This window comes from Manis pentadactyla, chromosome 18 (genome assembly GCF_030020395.1).
Source record: "Manis pentadactyla isolate mManPen7 chromosome 18, mManPen7.hap1, whole genome shotgun sequence".
NCBI lineage: Eukaryota > Metazoa > Chordata > Mammalia > Pholidota > Manidae > Manis > Manis pentadactyla.
The window spans coordinates 29853108-29862164 of NC_080036.1; the positions used below are offsets into that span (position 1 = coordinate 29853108).

A 9057-nucleotide genomic window follows, 5' to 3' on the forward strand; every position below is an offset into this window, starting at 1 on the left:
GAGATTTTCACTTTTTTTATTCTGAAGAGCATGAACAAGTGCTGAGCCTTATTGACAACCGTGGAATAGGACAGTAGACTTGGTGCAAGGGTCGGATCAGTGCAGAATTTCCCGAACCTGGTCAGCACAGCGTGGGTTTGTAAGAGAGCATCCCTCTTCAGGGTGTAAGAAGCATTTAGGGGTCATGATGTGCATGCCGACTCCCAAAGGTTTTGGGTAAGAAGTGTGTGTGTGAGTGTACGTCGGTCTCTGGCAGGCCAGACACTGATAAAGCAAATGGGAGAAACGTGAACAGGACATGAGTCTGGGTAAGGATCCCTGAGTGTTCCTTGTGCTGTTGCTTTTGCAACTTTCTGTGAGTTTGGAAGTATGTCCAAATAAAACGTTAAAAAAATAGGTTGGCCTTGGAAAGAGCGCCCCGGGGAAGAGAGTGTAAGGCCGCTGCTGGGAGTGTGGTGAGCAGGCCGGGCTCTGGGGGACGCCCGGGCCCTCCAGCCTGACTGCCAGGCCTGGGTGCTTCCCCTGGTGAGCCCATTTAAAGTTCCGGTGAGCCCATTTAAAGTTCAGCTGGCCCGGTTCTGGGAGAGGCGGCTGGGTCTCCCCACAGGTGTGGCTCCTTTGCCCTGAGAAACCGGGGTGCATGCCGGGCAGGCGCAGAGAGGGTAGCAGGACTCAGGTGCAGATGCAGCCCCTGGGGAGCAGCGGGGCCTGCAGCCCAGGATCCCCACCTCCGGTGGCAGAGTTGCGTGGACAGTATCTGTGTGGCTGCCAAGCCACTCACATTGACAGGGACAGAGACGGCTTCTGCGGCCTGACATCCGATGCAGGCACCCCGGTGACAGGGCCCCTGTTGTAGACCTGTCCCACCACCCGCAGCTCAGCGGGAACCCCGCCAGCTGGCACTGCACTCACCCGGCTCCGTTCTCAGGCACCTGCAGGTGAGAGGGCCTCCGGGGCTGGGGACTGGTCGGCGGGCTTCCCTGGGACCCTCTGCTGAATCCTCAGGCTCACTCCAGGGCACAGAGCAGCTCACGGCCCCCCGCATTCCTGGTGGAGACTCAGACATGGTTGGGAAAAGCGGGGCGGAGATTTCCCCCCACGAAGCTGCAGCCTCACTGGGGAGCCGTGGAGACCCGGAGGAGTGGTTATGGCAGGCGGCCCGAAGAGGCCAGTGCAAGGCCCGGGCTCGGGCCGGGAGAGGAAAAGGAAAGTGATTCCTTTTGATTCCGCGGTTGGTCTGGGGGGCGTCACTGGGGAGGTGGGCTTTGTGTGGACAATAAAAATTGTGTACGGAAAGTGTTTCAAAGAGGAGCATTCAAGACAGCTACAGAGAACTGTGGCTGAGGAGAAGCCGGGGAGGAGGTGACGGAAGCTGGGGTGCACAGGGCCCCTCCTGTGTGCTGGGCCCCCGGAAGCACCTTAGATCTGTCACGAACCCCGTTAGCATCCTCACTGTGTAAATGGGTAAACGGGACATCGCGGACGGTTGTGCACATCTAGTGTGGCGACAAGGCCCAGAAGCTTAACACGTGTTCATAGCTGAACGGTGATGAAGGTGATGGGGAGGTGGTGGTGGGGCAGGAGGCGGAGAAGCGGGGGTGGAAACGAGAGGGATCCTGGCAGTAAGCGGGGCAGGAGGGGCCCTTGTGGGACCAGGAGCAGCGGCAGTGAGAGGAAGGCCGGCTGGGGCACTGACGGTAGTGGTGACGGTGGCCGTGGCGGCGGGGGGCGCGCCACCGAAGCTTCACGAGGAGTTTGATCTGCACCCCGCCCTGCCTCGGCCATGATCATGCTGGTTTTCTCCTTAGGACTCAGTCCTCAGTACTCAGTCCCTGCTTGGGGCCATTTAATAGGTTTATAGAAGTTGCAGGCACATGGGATGAATGATGCTCTGGGGACAGGAAAGTGGGAACAGCCAAGTGCCCCCTTCCCCAGCCATTTCCTCACTCTTTTCTCCACTCTGATTCTGGTGGGTTCTGAAGTCCTACAGAACAAAAGCCAAGCTGTACCTGGTGCAGGTCGCAGGTTAACTTAGAGGAAACGCCTCCAGCTGCATCCACGGGCCAGGAAGCGGAGGTGGGCGGCCGTGGCCGTCCCTGCTGCGGGGTCAGCTGCTCCCCTCGGAGCCCTGCAGAGGGAGTGGGCGCCGCAGGGAGGCGGGGAGCCCACGCCAGGGTGCGGGCCAGTTTCCACGGTGCCCTCCGGCCTGGGGCCCTGGCACCAAGCCGGCAAATGGGGCGTGCAGGAAAATGTGGTTTGTGTGCGTACTGAAGCAGTTTAAAAGATGTTTTCCTCTGCAGGAGATGAAAATTTTAAAAGCTGAAATGTTCGGTCCAGGAATGGGGAGGAGGTGGGGGATAAGCTGTTTTCCCCCTTGAGGGATGCTCGCCCAATCGGCCCCTTAAGTACGGTAAAGATCCCACCGTTCCCTTCCCAAGGTAAATTTCACAGGGATTTATTTGCCCCTAATTGGAAACCATGAAAACCATTAGTGAAAGGATACGAGACCAAAGGGCAATCAGAAATCCAAATCGCCAATATTAACTCGGCACCAGCGGGTTCTCCCAGGATGCTCCCCCTTGTTAGGAAGCTGTTTAAATAAACTGCTCGTCCGGATCTTCTGGGCCTAAATCCACGAGCATCAGCTGTCCACTACGTCTCATGGCCCAGGCCGTGGCTGTAGGGCGCCAGGGCCGAGCCTCCTGCTTGCTTTCTGGCGGCCGAGTGTTCGTCTAGAGCAGGTAACTGGGAGAAAAGCACTGAGACACCAGGTGTTATTCATGTGGCGCAGGGACATCAGGCAGAAAACGGGCCTCCTCTGAGTGCTTGGCCATCCTCTGCCACCCCGTCTGCATTTCCGTGAGAATCTGGCTTCAGGGTCTCTGCCACCTTCTGTGACTGGGCAGTCAGCTTTCTAACACTGCGGGAATGTGTGCCTCTGAGAAGTTTTGGTAAAGTTGTATCAGAGCAATAAAACAGTGGAGTTGGCCTTACGAAATTAGGCTCTGTGCCTGTGGGAAGCACACCCGGTCGGTTAGCTGTCTGACCTGCATCCATTTGGAGGTCTGTGAAAATAAGTAAGGCCCCTGGCTTCAAGAGAAAACCAGACCTACATTCCTCTCCGTCTCAGCAGGAAACCTTAAATCATTGCTGTAGAGGGTCCTGCTCGTGCCGCCCCCTGGCCGTGCCCTTCCCCCAAGCATGATGTCACCGCGGGACCCCCCCGCCTTCTAGGCCGCCCACTCTCTGTGTCTGTGCGGGCCTCTCCTGCTGGCCCGTCCACGTCTTCCTGGCCCAGGCGTGTCCAAGGGAGCGACTGTCTCTAGGGGGATGGCTTATGGGTGCAGCTGGGGTGTGAGACCCCTTGGGGTGTGGGGTGGAGCCTGAGGGGAGGACAATGAGGGGTGGAACCACAGGTCAAGGCCAAGGCCACCCCTCGCTGTGTGACCAGGATGGAGGGAGGAGTCCCAAGGAGGCTGAGCTCTATATTCTAACCTGGACTTCCAGGTCCTTATAAAGGTCTGCTGTCTAGGTAGGAGGTTAGAACGTATTTTATTCAACTGTTGATAGCCTGATTTATAACTTTTAAATATTTAAATATATGTTATGTGAGCAAATGGGAGTGTGTGTGTCTGTATAATTCTAAAATTCAGCTGGTATCATAGCATGATAAGAGGGAGAAACATCAAGTCCTTTGCCCATTTTTTAATCAGGTTATTGTTTTGTTTTTCTATGGGTTGTCAGATTTTATCATATATTTTGGATATTGATCTCTTATCAGATATGTGATTTGCAGATAGTTCTCCCCTTCTGTAGGTTGCCTGCTTATTTTGTTCATGGCGTCCTTTGCTGTGCAGAAACTTTGTAGGCTGATGTGGTCTCTTGTTTATTTGGGCTCTTTGTTAACTGTGTCTCTGGTGTCACAGCCATGACTGTATGGCCGAGGTGAGATTAAAAAATGGGCAAATAACTTGAGAAGACATTTCTCCAAAGAGGACCTACAAACGGCCAACAGATACATGAAAAGGTGCTCGACATCTCTAATCGCCAGGGAGATGCCAATCAGAGTCCTGGTGAGACACCACCTCACACCCACTAGGATGGCTGCTATAAAAAACAAAGCAAAACAAAATCAAGTGTGGGCAAGTATGCAGAGACACTGGAACCCCCATACACCGTTGGCAGAAACAAAAAGGTGCAGCATAGAAAGAGTAGCATAGGGTCCAGGCGCCTCACTCACACACGCCAAAGAACGGAAATCCCATTCTCAACGAGACGCCTCACTGCCACGATTCTTGGAGCATTACTCACAAGAGCCGTGGCATGGAAGCAGCCAAATGCCCACAGACAGATGGATGGATGAAAGAAATATGGCATACAAATAAAATGGAATATTATTCCCTTCAAGGAAGAAGGGAATCCTGCATTTGTGACAATGTAGATGAGCATAGAGGACATTATGAAATAAGTCAGTCACAGGAGGACACCTGCTGTGTGATTTCACTTACATGACGTATCCAAAATAGTCAAACTCACAGAAACAGAACAGAACAGAGGTTACCCGGGACTGAGGGGAGGAGAAAATGGACAGCTGTTTAGTGGGCAGGAAGTTTCACCTCAGAAAGATGAATGCATTCTAGCTTTTTGCCATACCACCTCGTGCCTGCAGTTAATGGTACTGCATTAAGCACTTAACAATTAAGAGACTAGATCTCCTGTTGGTGGTGTGTCACACACCCATATGCACACACACATGCACGCACAGGGACACACGGGAACGTCTGGAGGTGATGGGTAAGTCCGCCACCTTGTGCGTGGTGAGGGTTTCATAGGCGTGTGTACATATGTACAAACTCATCAGACTGCCTATTAAGTATGTGCGGGTATGTGTGTCAACTCTACCTCAACAAAGCGGTTTAGAAAAAAAGAGGGAGGGCTCTGGTTTGGACAGTCTCAGCCTCCTCAGGGCAAAAATGCAAATAACGGTGGCACCTGTCATTGGGTTATTGAGATTATTAAGTGAGAGCAACTGGCTTAATCCTGGCATAATAAGGGCTCCATAAATATTACAAGCTGATGGTTTATCCTGCTTTTTTCACTTAAGACAGGAAAGCATTTTCTTATCTCATCAATCACATCCTCTGCGTAGTGATAAGGATCGTCACAGTCCCCCTTCCATAAGCTCTCCTTGCACCACGGTCCTCTCCTACGTGGTTGTGGCCACAGTGGTACTGTTACACAAATGCCTGTGAGGTCATTCATGCTACCCTCCCTTCTGCATGGCCAGCAGGGCCAGGGCAGGGGCCTCATTTTATTCCGGTTCCCCTGCCCACGCCCACAGGGCTGACACGCCACGTACCTGCCGAGAGGACGGGCGTCTCTACCAAAGCCTCCGCCACCGTGGAGCTGTTTCTGGCTTTCCTGTTGCACTGAAAGCACACTGTGGTGTGTGTCTGGTGGCGTGACAGGTTCCAACAAGTGTCATTGTGAGGCTGCTCCCCATCCCCTTGGTGGTTCTGTGCTGTTTCAGGTGGACTTCTGAAAGAGCACCCCACCAAAAAAAAAACCCAACTTGTGTTTTGATCAGATTATATAAAATTCTAATCATAGATTAATTTGTAAATTAGCGCAATTGGAACTTCCCATCCAGTTTCCATCTCCATTCATTGTTCACTCACATAACATTTGCATTCTGTATTTGTACCATATCTGAGGACCAACTGTAATACTCTTCATCGAATGATTTTGTTCAAATGGACTCCCTTTGGAAACTTATAATACCAACTTTACCTCCTTCCTTCCTATCAGTGGTTCCAAGGTTTGATATATGAACATGATTTTATAATACAAGTAAAATAAATACATAGTACATTTAACTATATAAACATTAAAATAAATACATAGTAATTGAAATAAAACCAGCCCCTCTGTATAGCCCCCAAGGTCCTCACCGACACAGCCCAGGGGGCAGCCCTGCTGTATATGACTGTGTCCCGTGGGACAGTCTCTTGGCGTCTTTATGGAGGCCTTTCCCTCAGTGGTTCCCACAGTTGGGGTCATACTCAGAAAGCCCTTCTACAAAATTACAGAAACAGGTGCCTGTTTCCATTCCGTTCTTTCATGATTCCACTTCTCAAACCTAACTCCTTAACCCACTTGGAATTTATTTCAGGATATGTATGAGGTAGGAAAAATATCCAACTCAGCATCGTGCTTCTAAAAAGCCAGTTGTCTCTGCAGCCATCGGTGAACACCCCTTGTTCACTGGCGTTTCTGTCTTTGTGATGCAGTAAATACTGTTCCATTTGGCCTTGTTTCTCAAAGTGTGTGTCTGATGTACCCATGCCGTTCATCTGGGGCTGATGCCTGAATATGCTGCTTTCATTTCCTATGGCATCAGCCTCATCACACAGATCTGCTCCTTTTCTTTCCCAAAGGCCTTCTTTTCAGTCACGGGAGCCCACTGTGGAACGCCGCGGGCATCCCCCTTCACATTGGCCCCAGGGGCAGGTGATAGAAGCACTCCTGTTTCATAGAGGAGGAAACTGAGCACAGGAAGAGAAGACACAGGCTCAAGGTCACAAAACCTGGGCAGGGCCAGAAGCTTTACAGACACAGGCAGTCTGGCTGCAGAGAGCGTGTCCCCGGCCTCTATGTACAAGGTGAACTCTAACCTGGGCATCAATGTGTTCAAAGGGAGTGTATTCTCTTCCTATCTATTATCACCAACGTGTTGATATCCATTTTATTTGGTTGTTTTATGCTTTTGTGTGCTTTACTGTGCTACGTTCAACACTTTCCATTTATAATGCTTAAAATTTTCCAGCTAGATACTGCATTTTCCTTCTTTTTTCTGAGATGCGGAATTTACATCATGGCCTCTATTTTAATTCTTTAGTTAGGTTTACGAATGATTGTGCCTCAGGCATTCCTTCACTTGTATTTCTCTGTTAGCATCAGTGAATCTTCTTTATGTGGCTTCATACACATCTTACTTCAATAATAACTATAGAATTTTAACAAATAAAACTGTAGACTTATTTTATTGGCAAAAAATGAGTTCATGACTAGCTAAAATTTCAATAGCCCTGTTGATATAATTTTTATTTTTTGAACTGAAATGCATAGGAAAGAATAATTTTATCATGGAGATAAACTGGCTAATAGTTCAGAGTTTTTTTGTGAGAATATCACAACTGTGTTTCCTTAATTAGCATCTTGACTTTAAGGGTGATGTTTAAAATACACACAAAAATCCTTTTGGTTAGGAAAGTATTTTTTACTTTTAAAAAAAGTTAAGAGAGCAGAGAAAACATGATCAGATGGGAGCACTGAAAAAGATTAAAGAGTTTTAAATGCCTTCTGCACTCTATATCCTAACACTTTATAAGAGGACTGGTGAGTGAACAAGACACCCCTCATGCCTCAGGACCATGTCTACATCCACACGCAAGAAAGAAGAGCCCACATTTGTTACCTAAGAAAGGTCTCACGTCCCTATGTGATAGGGGAGAAACCAGAGCTCGGAGACCAGCTGGAAAAACTCAAAATGGCACCGCTGATCGTGTCCACCTGTCTGCCCAGCCAGCGCACAGCCCAGGTTCCTTGGAGGCTTGGGGGCATCGCCTGTGCCGTGGTCCGCCCTCCCCGCAGGCAGCTCTGAGCTTAAGGAAGTTCTCATCTATGCCAGCATCTCCCATCCAGCAGCATCTGTTTTTGTTCTGCCCCATGTAGTTTTACAGAACAAGCCTCCCATGGAGAAGCTTTTTAAATATTAGAAAACTATCGATTCCCTCCACTGTTCATTGTCCCTCCCCACTTTTGATCTTTTTGAATCCCATTTACTAAGCACTATGTTTGTGATGCACTTTATCATTACTTTCTAATCTGATCGCCATTCTCAACTCTGAAGAATTCATATTATTAGCCTCGAGCTTTTCCTCTGTGGAAAGAGTCTCGGTTCCTTCAATTATTTCTCTTCCATCATAATTCTGAGTCTTTTCACAAACCCGGTTCTCTATTTCTGGACACACTTCTCTTTGAGAAGGCTGGCTGGAGTTTGGGTTCTGGAGTCTTTGGTTTCTAACCCTAGATCCAGATCTTCCTGGAAACGTGACCTTGGAAAGTTAATTTATTTAACAGATGACATAATTATATAATACCCATAGATATTCAGTGAGAACTGAATGACAAAGGGTCCAGGTGCTCAGCATGGTGCCTGACTTGTATGTCCACTGTTCCTTTTGTTTTACGGCGCACAGCCCCGCGGTGATGTCCCCTCCAAGGGCCACATAGCTCCTTGATGCAGTCCCTTCACCAAGAGGAGCTGGTTGGTTCCGAGAAAGCAGAGTGGGGAGGACGTGGGGGGGACACCTCAGACCCCTCACACTGCCGCCCTTTCCTTATTCTTTATGACTAACTAGGACTCTTGGGACTGATACCAGCAATTCTGACTGAGAGGCAACCCTGAAGCTGACCCATGAAACAGGGAAGGGGTTCACAAGGGGCGATACCAATTCCCCTAAATCATGAAGGAACAGAGCACTTTGTACCGGAAGTCAGGGCTCTGGGTTCCCAGCGCAGCTCCACGACCAGTGTGTCCGTGTTGGGTCAGCCACGTCTCACGCCCGGCTTGTAGCTTGTTCATGGTCCGAGGAAGGTTTCGGACCACAGACTCTCCGGCGCGCCCAGAGTCTCACGTATGGTTTTTGTCAGTTCCATAGATAGGAGTTCAACCTAAGACTCTGGGGAAAAGAGGGGGGTTCAACTGCCAAAAAATGCTTGAATTCTGCCTGATCTATTTCATCTCTGCTCAGAAAGAAGAAAGAAGAAAGGTCCTCCTGATGACTGGTAAGCTTCCAGGGCCCTTGAGTTCCATGGAGCTGAGGGATTTTTAAATTACTTTCTCTTGTTCTTATTCCTTTCTGGTATTGCAGAATGGTTATTACAGATTATTCACTAAGTGATGTTTAAATTTTAGAAGTTAAGCTACATTTAAAGTCCCATTTAATAAAATGTATCAAGCTTTCTCTCCTTCTCTACTCTCATGATCCCAAA

General features: G+C 49.4%; 1 long non-coding RNA gene across 1 annotated transcript; it reads right to left on the minus strand.

Moving 5' to 3' along the window:
* On the minus strand, positions 1-1040 carry LOC130681465 (uncharacterized). Its single transcript, XR_008994640.1, has 2 exons — positions 913-1040; positions 1-264 (listed from the first exon to the last, which is right to left on the minus strand). It is a non-coding gene; the product is annotated as an uncharacterized LOC130681465 (long non-coding RNA).
* Between the last annotated feature and the right edge of the window lie 8017 nt (positions 1041-9057).